The 17,236-nt window shown below is 37.0% G+C and overlaps 1 long non-coding RNA gene across 1 annotated transcript in view; it reads right to left on the reverse strand.

Annotated features, from left to right (window-relative positions):
• Positions 1–6,021, reverse strand: part of LOC119865369 — a 71,552-nt gene extending 65,531 nt beyond the window's left edge. The window contains exon 1 of the long non-coding RNA XR_005376957.1: positions 5,878–6,021. This is a non-coding gene — a long non-coding RNA (uncharacterized LOC119865369). The remainder of the gene's footprint in view (positions 1–5,877) is intronic.
• Between the last annotated feature and the right edge of the window lie 11,215 nt (positions 6,022–17,236).

Genomic DNA, 17,236 nt, shown 5'->3' on the forward strand with positions numbered 1-17,236 from the left:
TTCAACACTTCAGTTAACAAACTGGGCAGTAAGGAGTAGATGGTTTGGTGGGTAAAAAAGCAAAATGATGGTGAACATGAGTTGGCATCTCAGGAAAAAGCCTGAGGCCAATAACAAAATTTATGGGTCATCTGCTTAGAAGTAGTAGTTGATGCTGAGTAGTCGTAGTCACTAGAGGGAGATGGTTGAGAGAAGAAGGTCAAGACAAAGTTTTGAATGATGACTATAAAAATTAGAAAAAGTTTGTAAAAGCTACTGGGGATAGTGCAACATGACATCAAGAAGATGTCTATGGTAGACTGCTGGACCAGCAAGCTCCCCTGAGTACAGAAAGTAACCATCCATGATGCAACCAATCTGTATGTCTTGTATCTCTTTCCAGCAAAGCCAGCAAATGGAAGAAGCCAGGCCTGGGCATTGCGACATCAGCGAAATGCTGACTTGGTACAGTGGTGGGAATATAATGGGCTAATAAAGCAGGAAAGATCCAAAGATGAAGAAGTGACGATAAGGATACAAAGAAAAGCCAACAAAAGTGAGGAAAATGAAAAGTAAGCCACAGTTAAGAGAAAAATGTCAACTTTTAGATCCTAGGGGTGAATCCATTTCAAATGATGATGAGATTGGCCTAGAGAGCATAGGGATAAAGGACATTGAGTTGAGGCTTCATGGTGAAAAGGGTTCACCAAAAAAAATGCCCAAATCACCAAAGATTATGGCAGGAGGTTGGACAAGGAGAAAGATCACTGTTGGTTTATAAACTGACCCCTGCATTCGGAAAGCAAGGAGAGACAGAAGAGACAAGCCACTCCAGATTGGTACTGGCAGGTTTAACAAGCAAGGAAACTTACATACAAGGCCTGTCTTGGGCAATGGCAAGACAAGTAGATCTCCACACCCACCTGCCAGAATCTTAAAAGTTTATACGGAAGACTTAAGTGGGTTCAGTCATGTATATCAACCAGATGGTCTCAATAACGCATTACTGTCTAAAGGCTGCACTCTTGAAACAGCTCCTATTGTGGGAACAGTGGGCAGAATGTACATTCCAAGAACAGGGGAGGGAGCAAGGAACCTCTGCTGGTCTAGATCCAGCTCACAAGTCAACTGGTGGTCACATTCTCTTGAGGACCTCCCCAAACAACATGAACTTTGATCTAAAGTCAACCAATTTGGCCTGATGCTTCATTCATTCTGCTTAAGAAGCAGAAAATCAGGAAGCATATTTTTTTAAGATTTTGGTTTTTTTTTTAAGTGTATACATTTAGGGCGCCTGGATGGCTCAGTTGATTAAGCATCTGCCTGCAGCTCAGGTCATGATCCTAGGGTCCTGGGATCGAGTCCTACATCAGGCTTCCTACTTGGCAAGGAATCTGCTTCTCCTTCTATCCCTACCCCCATGCTTAAGATCTCTGTTTCTCTCTCTCTCTCTCTCTCATGCTCTCTCTCTCAAATGAATAAAGTCTTTAAAAAACTCATGAGCTTTTTTAAAAGTGTACACATTTAAATTGGAGGCATTAAAAGGATTAAGCTTCTATCACCTATAAAACTTTTTTTCTCTATTCCCTGGACAATATTGGATGATATAAGCATTATTGGAATTTTAATCCATATTTTAAGATCATCTGAACTGATAGATAATCTCAAAGTGTAGACAAATCAAAGCTCTAAGCATCTTTGATCATAGCAAATTAAAACCACTAAAAGCACAATCTGATCCTTTATTGGTTTCACATTTCAGATGATCTTCAGTGATTTGTAATTGTTAATCTCGGAGACTAAAATTAATTATTTTTTGAGCTCCTACTATATGCCAGGAATTATGTATATAAACATGAATAAATCTTAAGAAGAAAGAGTTTAGCTGCTCAAGTCCCACAGGGATTTAAGTCTAGGCTGAGGTTGCCAGGCTTAGCAAGTAAAAATACAGGATGCCCAGTTAAATTTGAACTCAGATAAACAAAGGGAAAAAATTTAGTATAGGTATGTCCCAAATATTGCATGGAACATTTATACTAAAAAAGTATTCATTGTTTGTCTGAAATTCAAATTTAACTGGGCATCCTGTATTTTATCTGGCAACTCTAATCCCAGTTTTTTGTTTTGTTTTTCTTTTCTTTTTTTTTTTTTTTTTTTTTTTTGGTTTGCAAGAAAAGGTCTTTAGCCAGAGGACATCTTTAAAGCAAGGAGTAAAAGAAATAATTACAAATTGCTCTCCTTATTCTATAACTGTTTTTAGTTGTTTCCATTAGAGGACAGAACCTGCTCATCCTAACACTTAATTAGGTAGCTTTCTTGTTATATGCTTATATAGGATACTCTACTTTTTTAAAGATTTTATTTATTTATTCTTGAGTGACACACAGAGAGAGGCAGAGACATAGGCAGAGGGAGAAGCAGGCTCCCTGTGGGGAGCCTGATGTGAGACTCAATCCCAAGACCCCAGGATCACAACCTGAGCCAAAGGCAGACACTCAACCACTGAGCCACCCAGATGCCTCCCATACTATACTTTTTTAATGAACTTTATTTTTTAGATCAGTTCTAGGTTCGGAGCAAAATTGAACACAAAGTACGGAGACCTCTCATATACCTTCTAGCCTCACATATATCATCTCCACTACTGTAAACATTCCCCACCAAAGCTGTACCTTTGCTACAATTGATGAACCTATATTGACACAATCATTATTACCCAGAGTCCACACTATACGTTATGGTTCGTTCTTGGAGTTGTAACTTGTCTTGATTTGGACAAATGTATAATGACATATATCTTCTTACAAAATATTATCAGTGCCCTAAAAATCCTCCATCTATTTATCCCTCCACTGATCTTTTTGCTGTCTCCACAGTCTTGTCTTTTCCAGGATGTCATATAGGTGGAATCATAGGTATGATTCAATCATAGGCTTTTCAGATTGACTCCTTTCACTTATAATATACATTTAAGTTTCTTCCATGTCTTTTCGTGGCTTGGTAACTCATTACTTTTCAGCACTGAGTAATATTCCATTGTCTGAATGTGTCCCAATTTACCTATTTACTTACTGAAAGACATCTTGGTTGCTTCCAAGTTTTGGCTATTATGAATAAAGCTGCCATATACATCTTTAAGTAGGTTTGTGTGTGGACAGAAGTTTCCAGCTTTTTTGTATAAAGACCAATATGTAATTGTTGAATCATATGGTAAAAGTATATTTACTTTTATAAGAAATCAACAAACCGGGGATCCCTGGGTGGCGCAGCGGTTTGGTGCCTGCCTTTGGCCCGGGGCGCGATCCTGGAGACCCGGGATCGAATCCCACATCGGGCTCCCGGTGCATGGAGCCTGCTTCTCCCTCTTTCTCCCTCTGCCTGCATCTCTCTCTCTCTCTCTCAATCTCTCTCTCTCTCTCTCTGTGACCATCATAAATAAATAAAAATTAAAAAGATAAATAAAAAAATAAATCAATCAACTTTAAAAAAAAAAAAAGAAGAAATCAACAAACCATCTTCCAAAGCGGCTGTACCATTTTGCATTCCCACCAGCAATGAATAAGAATTCCTGTTGCACTAAATTCTCACCAGCATTTGGTATTGTCAGTGTGCTGGATTTTGACCATTCAAATAGGTGTGTAGTGGTATCTCATTGTTGTTTAACACTATACTTTGTCATATGAGTACTGTTAGATTAGCTTAGGGTAAAAATTGATCTGTCATAATAACAATAGAAGGAAAAGACTGGCAAGGCTATCCTTAATGGATAACTTCCATCCTAAGTCCAAGGTATTTACTCAGTCCAAGGTACCATTCATCTGCTAGTGGGCCAAGAAGAGGAGGGGGAAAAAGGTATAGGGTAACTAATTTTCAATTTTAAAATGAGACATGGAAGTAACATCCATCACTTTTATTAGCATGAACTGACTCCCAGTTCATGCTTGGCCACTCCCTTGGCAAGGGAGTCTGGGAATTATAGTTTATAGACTCATGCCTGCTTCTACTCCAGGAGACTCCATTACTAAAAAGAAGAGTGTGGGGAGGAAGCAATTAGAAATGTCTGCCAAAATCTATCACTATGGTAATTGGGTAATTATTTGTGTAATTATTAATTTAATGGCTGTGCCTCGCGCAAATAGGCAGCAAACTTCATGAGGGCAAAGATTCCAGCCAGTTTATCACTCTTATCTCTGAAGTCTAGGACACTATCTACAAATATCTCATAAATATTTGTGGAAAGAAGAAAAAAGAATTACTCCTCCAACATCTCTGCCCTCCAGCCTCCATGCTTCTTCCCACAATCAAATGCTCTGTGGGGCCCTCCCTGCTTGTGTCCACTCACTGTCCTCCCCTGAGGATATAGCTCTGCTCTCCTTTCCTCTCTGCTTAGGCCTGCCTGTCTCTGGGTCCTGCAGGACAGCAACTGCTCTCAGCCATGTAGCCCCGAAAATATCCTCCGTGGTTCCATCTGTCCACTTGGCACTATTCATCTGTCTACATGGGCACTTGGCATAGCTCACACTAGACAGGCCAATGAGCAGTTTACACCTTTTTGTAGGGCCTTCCTCCTAAAATTATCACATCTGTTTTACATTTACTCACACTGACTCAGAAGAGTCACCATAATCCCCCCTGCCCCCAGTGCCACATAGGATTCTAATTTTGTCTTGGGCTATCTGAGTAATAAGGTCCGGATCCTATCTCCAGATAAGGGGCTAAATCTCCCACCAAAGAACACTGCCCTATCGTGTCCTCAAATGAATGCTCCTTGTTTTAAAGAGACTGACAGGATATCCAAATTGGCACTTCACGTGCTAACATTCCATGTTAGATGGAATTATACAATTGCCTAGAACATCTGCAATGGTTGAGATTTGAAACAAAGTTTGACCCTTTAAAAAAAAAAAAAAAAGTTTGACCCTTTAAAACACTGCAACTTACCAAAGACAGTAGATATTTGGAGACAGAGAGTTTAGGTTTACATCCCATCTCAAACACTTTGTATGATCTAGAGCAAATTACTTTACTTCCCTGAATCTAGATTTCTTATCTGTAAAACAAGAATAATAATAATAGTACCTACCTCATAGGGGTTTTATAAGGATTACGATGTATATTTTAATATCTGTATTAAGTGTGATGGGTTGTTTATTTGTTTGTTAATGGCCACAAATTCCTTCCCACTAGTCCTATTGAGAGTTGAAGTAACGTGTCCTCTCCCACTGAGTCTGGGTGGACTTATGACTGTTTCAACCAACAGAGTACAGTGGACAAGATCTCCATGGCTACATCTGGAAAAGCCTGGTTCTCTTGGAGTGCTTGCTATGGTAGACGTTCACTCCTACATAAGAAGTCTGACTAGCCTGAGCTCTCCATGATGGAGAGGCACATGCAGATGCTCCACCTAAGAGCCCCAGCTGAGCTCCCCCTGGACAGCTACCAAACCCCCAGCCACATGAGTGATCCAGCTGGGACAACTAGCCCAGTAAAACCTCCAGATAGTGAACATGTGAATGCAACCTACCCAAGAGCCACTAGCTGAGCCCTTTCCAGATTCTAGACCCACAAAACCAGGAGCAAAATAAAACAGTTCATGCCATGACATATTGGGGTAGTTTGTTACACAGCAATAGTAACCAGAACAATGAACAATAGTCCATGGTAGCAGATATTAATATTAATGCTGCTTCTCAAGCACATAAGCCCTAGAACAGGGCCTCCTGCTTCCAAAGTGTGAATACCAAGAGGTGTCACAGCTCAGAATCCTGCATACAGCAAGAGTTCCCTCCCTTCAGAGCCTAGTTTCTTTCCATGCTCTGCTAGGTTTCTAACTTCTAGATCAAGAAAGTCTGGATAAACTTCAGATAAACACTTTAAAATTATTTCCTGGAAACTCACCAAACTGAACATGTGAATCCTCCCCGGTCTGCACAATTGAAAACAAGTTATATAATTTCTGTTTCTCAGGGCGGAAAGAGCTGTGCAAGACAGAGAACACTGGGACTGTTGCCTGTCGTCTGGAATCACATTTTAAATAAATAGACAAAGTGAACTGCACAGAAATGATGAATAATGAAATGGTAGAAATAGAAATCAGAGAGCAATGGGGACTACAGAAGCTATTTCTGTCTCTCACTGAGAATTCCTAATGGCTTAGGTTAGGTGTTTATTTCTAAGGGAGTGGGTTATTTTTAATGTCTTTGAACATCACGCCTCCATGACATCCATTATTTCCAAATGCCTGCAATGTACTTCTCAGATCTAAACATCACTGAAGGATTGAGGAACAGCTTGAGGTTTACACTGAATGTGTATGTTTTTCCTTCAGCTATTTAAAATGTTCCATCAGTTATCTCAATTATTTATGGAATTCATTCTCTGATGAGGAAGTGATTTTCTGAAGAGACTGGAATTATTTTAAGTTTGGTTTTTTCCTCCTTTCTGCCTTCTCCACTAGTCAACACTCTCTTGTCCATCCGTTTAGGACGATATCATCTGGAATGACATTAGAATCTTCCTGAAGATAGAAAACAAATGGAGATCAGATTTGAACCGTACTGTGTTCATGGCTGCATCTTCTCCTACTCTATATTTTCAGGATATCCTGTGGCATGTTTAAGAAACACTTGCAGATGTGCAAGTATTTTTAAAACATTCAGTATTCTGGAATCATTATGGCAATCAACTATTCTTTTATAATTCATGTAAATGTCTAGAAAATTAAAATTATATTGTTTGTGCCATGGTGTCCTGGTCCCCAAACTTGACTGATTATCAGAACAACCAAGGGGTTTTGTAAAAATGCAGATTCCTATATTTTGCCTCAGAAAAATGGAATCAGAGTCTCTATAAGAAGGACTTAAGATGTTGGCAAATTAAATTCAAATTAAAAAAAATTTAAGAGGGACTTAAGAATTCATGTGTACATTTGATGGCTCAGCCCAACTACACTCACACCACACCACAAAGCATCAAGAGAAAGGAACTGTAAGCAAGCAGGCAACATGTGAGCAATAGCTTCACTCAGAAACTTCCCAGGCCTGGAGAAGACTAACAGCACTCCCTTCCAGTTACTCAATTAACAAACAAACATCTTTTAAGGGTCTTGTACGAATAAATGATGAGATGGAAGGGAACTGAAGAATGTGACTCATTCTCTACCATCAAAAAACTCAGAAAAATATTCATTCATTCATTCATTCATCAAATATTTATTGAGCACCTGCCAATGTGGTAAGTACTATTCCAGACACTGATGATACAGTGCCAAACAGACATAGTCCTGTCATTGTGGGTATAGTATTGAACACAACCTACATTCCTTTTTTAGGAAGCTAAATGGGTAACGTATGAACGTGGCTCTGACAATTGCATTAGGCAGTTCATTAGATAGAAGAGGTATAGCACTTACCTATACCCAAAAGTCTTCCTACTTGCCTTGCCCTAGTCCCAATCATGAGGTTCGGAGGTATCCTAGATGGGTTCACTGTATGTGTAAAGACAAGAAAATGCCAAAGATTATTTAGAAAATGATGAATAATCTAGTGTGGCTTAAGTATAGAATAGACAGGTAGGGAAAGTGGCTGGCAATTTTGCTGTGGATGAGGTGAGACTCCACACATGCTATCTACAAACAATTTAGAAGTTCCTTGAATGCCAAACGTTTCTACTCTGTCTGTATGAAAGTCATATTCTCCACTTTATTTTTTAGAAAGATCACTCTTGTGGCGGGATAAAAATAAGAAGGGGGGAAATGTTTGGAGACCAAGAAACAAAGTTGCTATTATAGTAGTGCCAGAAAAAGGTAATAAATATTTGAATTGAAGCAATGGCCTAAATGGAAAGGAAGTTTTGGTACTCAGGGCTATAGGGATGTAGACAAGAGAGGAAAATTCTAGGGCCACCCAAGCTGAAGAGTCTAACTATGCCCTTCAGAGGAAGGGTAAATGAAACATAAACAAAGAGAATAAAATAAACTTACCTATTCTATCCTTAGCACTGCCTGAAAGGAAAAAGTTTTTTTTAATTCACTACCACAGAATAGCTCTCACATAGGTTTGTGGTCCAAATTCATGATAACTACAAAATAAATACACACACACACACACACACACACACCCCTAAAGTATAGAGTTTAATTTAAAGCTAGGCCTGGATTAGCAATATGCCACGGTAAATGGCAGAAACAAACAAAAATCCTTATTGGAGTAATATCATCAGTCCAGGCCTCAGAAAATTCTCATAGACAAAGTTCCAATGACAACAAACAGTTCACAGTATAAAAGTACAAAACACAGAGAAACAATGTACCCTGAGTGAGAGCCAGGAAAACAATAGACTATGTAGTCAATTGCACAGACTTCAAATACTGTAACTGTACAAAACAAAATGAAAAAATAATAATGTTCTACATGTTTAAGGAAAAAGACATCTTTTTTTTTTTTTTAAAGATTCTATTTATTCATGAGAGACAGAAAGAGAGAGAGAGAGAGGCAGAGATACAAGCAGAGGAAGAAGCAGGCTCAAGGCAGAGAGCCCAACCTGGGACTTGATCCCGGGTCTCCAGATCAGGCCCTGGGCTGAAGGTGGCGCTAACCGCTGAGCGACCCTGGCTGCCCAAAAGAGAATTTTCAAAATATAAGCCAGAATATACCCCAGAAAGACAAAGAAATAGAAATGTAAAATACAAGTTTGAAGGCATAGAGAATATTATAAGAGGGTTCAAGCTGTGTCCAGTTGGAATTTCAGAAGGAAACAATAAAGAGAATGAGGAAGAGGCACTATTCAAGGAAACCATGGCTGAGAATTTTCTGGAATTGATGAAAGATAGTAATGTTCACATCAAGGTGGTTTCTTTAAGAAATTCTCCCTGAGACCAATCAGCAAAACTTCAGAACACAAAAGTAAAAGAGAAAATCATAAGAAGGGAGAAACAAGATCATCTGCATAGCAATGACAATTACAGCTGAATTTACTGAAGCAAAAATATAAGTCAAAAGACAGTGAAGCAGTATCTTTAATGTACATAAAGAAAATAACTGTCATCCTAGATGTGTATACCCAAAGAAACTTCTTTCAAGAACAAGGAATAATTAAAGTCAATTTTTTAAAAGAATTAAAGAAAAATGGAATGAAATTACCACCAATAGAACTCTGATAAAGCAAATTCTAAAGGATGTACTTCAGGAATAAGGGAAAATAACTCTGATGAAACATCTGAGATTCAAGAAAGGTAGTGGTCAAAGATATTAGTAAAGGATGCCTGAGTGGCTCAGTTGGTTAGGCATCAGCCTTTGGCTCAGGTCATGATCCCAGGGTCCTGGGATTGAGCACTGTATAGGGCTCCCTGCTTCATGGGGAGCCTCCTTCTCCCTCTCCCTCTGCTCCTCTCTCCTGTTTGTTCTCTCTCTCATCAAATAAATAAAATCTTTTTTAAAAAAAAGATATTAGTATATGAGGAAATCTAAACAAATATTAACTGTTTAAAACAATAGTAAATGATGGGAGAAAGGCAGGATAGAACTAATATATCAAAAAACAGTAATATAAAATAAGAGAGGATAGTCAGAAGTATAGTATTCTATGGTCTACGTACCATTAGGAAGAAAGCCAAAAATGTGTGTAAACTTTAGACTTTGTTAAATAGGCATGTTAAAATATAAATAGAAACCACCAAAATAATAGACATAAAATATAAGACTTCCAAACCAAGGAGAGTGAAATGAAATAAGGAAAAGTGAAGTATATATTATATATATATATATAATTTTTTCTACTTTGGCCCACAAAGAAAGAGAATCAACAAAGTTAGAAAATCAGTTCTTTAAATTGGTTCATTGAAAAAATACTAAAATGGACAAATGTCTGTCAAGCCCAGCCAAGAAAAAGGTAGGCACAGAAAAATGTCAAGAATGAAACAGAACATAGGCACCTGGCTCAGTTGGCTAAGAATCCAACTCTTGATTTTGGCTCAGGTCATGATCTCAGGGTTGTGGGATCAAGGCCCATGTTGGGCATGGGCCTGCTTAAAATTCTCTCTCTCCCTCTCCTTCTGCCCATAAAAAGAGAGAGAGAGAGAAATGAAATAGAACACATAACTACAAATGCTACAGAAATTAAACAAAAGGACATTGCCAATGTCTATGCCAATGTTTTTAAATTGAGACAATTACATTACTAAAATAAAATAAAGCTTGCCAAAACTAACCCATAAGAACTAGAAACCTTAGAAGATCCCCAATAAATCTATTTTTTTAATTTCCTGTGAAGAGAATATCAAATTCTTACATTTTAAACAACAGATCATTGACATCTTACATAAACTATTGGAAAAAGGAGAAAAAGAGAGAATTCTCCACAACCCATTTTTCAGAGACTTGTATATCCTTGCCTCAGAAATCTGATAAGGACCACAAAAAGGGAAAATTATCAAAATAGATACTAAAGTCCTAAATGAAATATTATTAATTCAAATTCAACAGTGAACAAGAAAAATAATTTACAATGACCAAATTGAATATATCCCAGGATACAAATTTAGTTTAAATTAGAAAATTGAATTAATAGAACTTGACATACTATAATATAAAAGAAGAAAAACCATATGCTTGTCTCAATAGATGCATAAAAAACACACCAAATCATCCAGTAAAATTTGTCTTCCATCTACTTTAAACTGTTCAAATTAATGAGAATTTATAATAACAAATACGCATTACCTATATTACGCAGTGTAATATAAAACGTGTATGGCCTTTATCCCTGGTAGAACAGGTTGGACCAATAAGCCAATGGAACAGAAAGAAGACTACAAATAGATATGTGAAGGTCAGTGGGTAAGGAACAAATTATTTTAATGAGTGTTGCTGGAAACAAATTCGAATAAACAAAATGAAATGGGATCACTACTTCACAATGTACACAAAAATCAGTTCTAGTTCAAAGTTTCAGTGGTAAAAGCAACTCTCTAAGACATATAGAACACAATACAGAGAAATAAACTTAGGACCTCAGATACAGAAAGATTTCTTAAATAAGACACAAAATCTGCTAATTATATAGGATAAATCTGATAAATTTTACTATAAAAATTAAGAATTTCTGTGTTTGGGATTTGCACTGATTTCCTCCAAAACCTCCACAACACTAAAGACAGCATCTCCACACAACAAATGTCTACTGCTTTTCAAAGCTGGCTCTTCAGCAGCCTGCCAGATTCCATTCCCTAAGTCACCTCGCTCCAATTCTTACTTTCAGGCTCTATTTCCAATGGCTTCTTTCCAGTCTTGAATCATTCCCCCTCCATTACAAGACAGCCTTCCCTTGACCTTGGGCCCCTCAGCTACTGGTTTGTTTCTCTTGAAAAAGTGATTTAGGATCACAGTCTCAGAACACCTGGGTGGCTCAGAGGTTGAGCGTCTGCCTTCGGCTCAGGGCCTGATCCTGGAGTTCTGGGATCAAGTCTCCCATTGGGCTCCTGCAGGGAGCCTGCCTGCTTCTCCCTCTGCCTCTCTCTCATGTCTCTATGATAAATAAATAAATCTTTAAAAAAAAAAAAAGATCACAGTCTCCATGTTCATTGTTAAACTCCCCCAAGCCTGGCTTCTGCAAAAATTAATAATAAAATGAATCCTTGTGTACCCAAAACCCAGTTTAAAAAATAAAATGTTAATAATAGTCTATGTGCACAACCCTGATTCAGTAATCCTCCTTTCTGCTCCCATTCCTCCCCTGATTAGGGTCTTCCAGCTGGGGTCTATCATTCAGAATTTCTGTGTTTCTCATCATACTTTTTAAGATTTTATTTATTTATTTATTTATTTATTTATTTATTTATTTATTTATTTAAGAGAGAGAGCACAGCACAAACAGAGGGAGGAGGAGAGGCTGAGCAGGGAGCCTGATGTGGAACTCCATCCCAGGACCCTGAGATCATGACCTGAGCTGCAGGCAGACGGTGAACCAACTGAGCCACCCAAGTTCCCCCTCCTCATATTTTCCACGTATGCATTCCTAAACAATATGTCCTTGCTTCCTAGTTTCACAAGTCCACAGATGGAGAGGGAAACAAAATTGCAACTGACCAAATGTCTTCCCCCAAGATCATTAAAATGCATAAGCATCTAATATGCAGATACTATCATAAGGAAAAAAGGACTGGGGGATGGATAAGAAAAGGAATTCTGAATTTACTATCTTTACACCCAAAATGCCTGCAAAAACACTTCAGTGTTTGAGGGGGAATAAATAATGAATCTCAGGTTTGGTAAGACAGGGCTCAAAGTTGAGATAAAGTTATTTTTTTTAATTTTGCATGTTGTCACTTTCCTGAGTACATGGCTAAATATTTGTAACTGCTAAAACTATATCATTAACTTCTTTACATGTCAATAAACACAGATGTACAATAACATTTAAATGTTGTCCAGTATCTTATTATAATAAGCCAACTATAATTTATTGAGTAATCTTTGCTTGTTAGAAATTTAGTTTTTTTCCATTCTCTTATTATTGCAAACATACATGTGTAATTACATATATCTTTGTATCTTTCTGCACTTGTTTAAATACTTACTTAGAAGAAATATCTAAAGGTGGAATGCCAAAAGTGATTTATTTATTAATACAAAGCTGAGATCCAGAAAAGGCTATCATGAAGTACAATTCTATATGCAGGGTATTAAAGAGCCTATTTCTCCACAATTCACCAGCACTGTTTTCATTCTTTTTTGTTTCAAAGTATCATTTCATAACAGACACTCAGTTCAAGATTCTACTGCCTTTGTGAATCCCATTCATTGACCAGGGCTACATATAATACTTTTACTCCCCAAAGCAGTATGATTTGACCATAAGAGGTAATTTCATAGAGTCTTAAAAGTTGACATTACATGAGATGTTGGAAATTACCTGAGAGTGGAAGGGACTCGCCAATCTAACTCAATAATTTTCATTCTGTGCAAAATGTGTACCCAGATTCTGGTCCCTACAGTGTTTTGGGTTTTTTTTTTCCTTTTAGAGGCATAACATATTGAAAAAACTTTTTTTGAAAATACCAACTCACACCTGTCAGAATGACTAAAATTAACCACACAGGAAACAACAGATGATGGTGAGGATGTAGAGAAAGTGGGACATTTTTCCACTGCTGGTAGGAAGGCAAACTGGTGCAGTTGCTCTGAAAAACAGTATGGAGGTCCTTCAAAAAGTTAAAAATAGAACTACTTTACAACCCAGCAATTGCACTACTAGGTATTTACTCAAAGGATACAAAAATATAGATTTGAAGGGGTACATGTACCTCAGTGTTTATAGCAGCATTATCAACAATAGCCAAACTATGGAACAAGCTTAAATGTCCATCCACTGATGAATGAATAATGATAATGTGGCAAATATATACATTGGAATATTACTCAGTCATTAAAAAGAATGAAACCTTGCCATTTGCAACAACATGGATGGAACTACCATATACTATGCTAAGTGAAATAAGTCAGTTGGGGAAATACAAACACCATATTATTTCACTCATATGTGGAATTTAAGAAACAAAACAGGTGAACGTATGGGAAGGGGGAAGAGAGAGGGAAACAAACCATCTTAATGATAAAGAACTGAGGGTTGATGAAGGAAGAAGGATGAGGAATGGGCTAAATGAGTGAAGGGTATTAAGGAAGGCACCTATTATGATGATAACTGGATGTTATAGGTAAGTGATGAATCACTAAATTCTACTCCTGAAACCAATATTACACTATGTATTGATGAACTAGAATTTAAATAAAAATTTGAAAAAAAATGTTTTTGAAAAAATTGTACAGAAATAAAAAAATAAAGATAACCTTAATGACTTCTACCAAACACTTAGTGCTAACTCTACTCCAGGCATCATACAAGGAGCTTGACTTCCATTCATTCTAATCTTTAAAACAAGACTTCAAGCTTAACCAAAGAGGTAAAGGACTTGTCCTCTGAAAACTATAAAACATTGATAAAAAAAATGTTTAAGATGACACAAAGAAATAGATATTCCATGGATAGGAAGAATAAATATTATTAAAATGTCTATACTACCCAAAGCAATTTATACATTTAATGTAATTCCTATCAAAATACAAGCAACATTGTTCACAAAACTAGAACAAACAATCCTAATACTTGCATGGAACCACAATAGAATAGCCAAAGCAATCTTGAAAGAGAAAAAAGACCTGGAGGTATCACAATTCCAAACCTCAAGTTATATGATAAAGCTGTACTAATTAAAATAGTATGGTACTGGTGCAAAAATAGACAAATATATCAAAATAGAAAGTCCAGAAAATAAACCCACAATTACATGGTCAACTAATCTTCAACAAAGGAGGCAAAAACATGTAATAGGAAAGAAACAGTCTCTTCAACAAATAGTGTTGGGAAAACTGGACAGCTACATACAAAAGAATGTACTCTTTCTTACAAACATAAGAATGTATTCTTTCTTACACTAGACACAAAAATAAACTCAAAATGGATTGAGGACCTAAATATGAGAACTGAAATCATAAAAATCCTAAAAGAGAGCGCAGGGAATAATTTCTCTGATATCAACCATAACAAGATCTTTCTAGATACATTTCCTGAGGCAAGAAAAACAAAAGCAAAAATAAACTGTTGGAACTACATCAAAATAAAATGCTCTGTGCAGCAAAGGAAAGAGTCAACAAAACCAAAAGACAACCTACTGAATGGGAGAAGATATTTGCAAATGACATATCCAATAAACAGTTAGTATCCAAAATACATAAAGAACTTATACAACCCAACCCCCAAAAACCAAATAATCCAATTTAAAAATGGGCAGAAGACATTAACAGACTTTTCCCCAAAGACATACAGATGCCCAATAACACATGAAAAGATGCTCAACATCACTCATCATCAAAGAAATGCAAATACACTTATCATGATGAGCACTGAGCAATATATGGAATTGTTGAATCACTATATTGTATATCTGAAATTAATATGACACTGTATGTTAACTACCCTAGAATATATAATTAATTATATATATTATACATGATATATATAATTATTTATTATTTTTATATATATAAAATTCTAAAAATAAAAATAAAATAAAACAAGGCTCATTATTATCCCTTTATTGTAAAAAAGTAAGCCAAAGCTCAAGGAGGTTAAGTAAACCTCTTAGCATTTCACAGCTTGTAAATGACAAAACCAGCATTTGAACCCAAGTTTGTTAATTCCAAAGTCTATTCATGAGCCACTATACTTCACGGCTTAAAGCAAAGCACTAAAAATGTTACTGCAAGCTGGAAATGCTTTGAGTGGTAAGGAATGGGTGAATTCAGTGTTGCCTAAGACTTCTGGGGAAAATTTCAAAGGGCCACTTCTTCATCTCCAAATGTTGCCTGGTTTGTTAAAAGCTCATTAAGCCCAATATTCCTGATGTAAAAGCTACTGGAGATTCTCATATGACAGATATTGAAGACAATATTAAGGTAATGAATCCAAACTGAAGTCTTACACAAAGGAGCATTAATGCTAATTCTTACATAAATAAAAAGGCTTTGCTCTAAGGACAAAACGCTTTGCAAATATTTTCCATTAATTCCCACAGGTACCTTATTCAGTTGTACAAATGAGCTTCAGACAAAGGTTAAAATAACAAAAATCAGCTTCTTAAGCATCAACTGTCCAAACAATACTTAGTTTCCATTTCCTTTATTCATAATATATCATTCAATCTACCTATTAACTTCTAGGAAATAAAACTGAACAAAACAATTACTATAGAAACAACATTAAAAATTGTAACCAAAAATGAACATACACCAGGTTCAAAATGTGTTTTTTTCTATCCCTTGTCTAACTCAGGTTGAAATCAATTTCCTCTCCTCTCCTTTGTCTTCTTCTTTTATTAACTAATTATCATCTCTCCTAAACTACTGATTAATGCTCTTCTGAGTATATTTCACCAACTCTTTAGAATACCATTCTGGCTTAAAGTAACAAGCTAGAAATATAGGACAGGCTGTGGCAGCTTAATGCACATGGATAAAATAGTGCAATCATGAAACACAAATCAGGCATGTCATTCATATAAGCACAGTGCCTAGGAGAAAGCAGGCACTAATGAATGACAGCAAGATTAACATGAATGCTCACCACCATGGACAGGTATCTTATTAATTTGGTTTCTGGCAGACATGCTTTTGAGTTTTGGAAGGTGGGGCAGACATGGAGGTTATGTATTATATATTAGTATTGAAAAAGAGGAGGAGAGAAAACCTATATATCACCCACTCCTGGAAATGGAGAAACGCCCTAGCTAGTGTATATCAGTCCGTGGGTGGGGGGAACCTTGGGAAGATTGGAGAAGGAAAATGTCCCCATTTTCTGACATTTGAAGATTATTGCTTTGAATAATGTGGGAAATGTAAGGCATATATGATTTTGATGACACTAATAATAGCACAGTATCTGGCCATGGTAAACAAGTGGAAACCAAGTGCTTTCCATTTATCATCTCACTGAACCACCCTGCAATGTGAGTATTAGTATACCGTTGTCACATCCCCAAAAAGATGTATAGTTCTTGATGGTGGAGATGCAGCCTACTAGGTAGCAGGTTAACTTTTTTGTGCCATGGTCCCTTTTGTCAGTCTTGTGAAGTCTACAAATTCATTCTTAGAATTATGTTTTTTAAATGCATAAAATAAAGGAAATCAATTGTACTAAATCACAGTTCCATCCAAGGACTCTGTGGAACAGGTAAAGAATTCCTGGTAGTGACTAGGCTGGTTCCACACAAAACATGTGTTGGAGATGAAAAAGCCATTCGCTATATAGTCACACAGGCCCTTCAGGCCTATGTTGGGGAAAATGGCTGTGTGTGAGAGAGAAAAAGAGAAAGAGAACTCCTAAGGTGAGTAACTATAGTGGAATCAAGTCTGCATCATTAATGCACACTTGATATCCAGGGGTCAAAGACCAATGCAGGTAAAATGCCTACTATCAGCCTTGTCCCCAGGTGTTTTCCCTCCCATGGCTAAAAGCCTATGTGGAGGTGACCACACCACAGGCAATGACTAGGATCACACCAGGCTCTAGGTGAGCAGGAATCAAGAAGGGATTAGATGTAATTCATCCTAGATCATCAGGGAATAAACTAGAAGGAAGACACAAGGGCCACCAGCCTTCCCCTGTTTTAGCAGTGATATCTGGTGGCAGCCAACAACAACCAAAA

This window comes from Canis lupus, chromosome 23 (assembly GCF_011100685.1).
Source record: "Canis lupus familiaris isolate Mischka breed German Shepherd chromosome 23, alternate assembly UU_Cfam_GSD_1.0, whole genome shotgun sequence".
NCBI classification, from domain to species: Eukaryota; Metazoa; Chordata; class Mammalia; order Carnivora; family Canidae; genus Canis; species Canis lupus.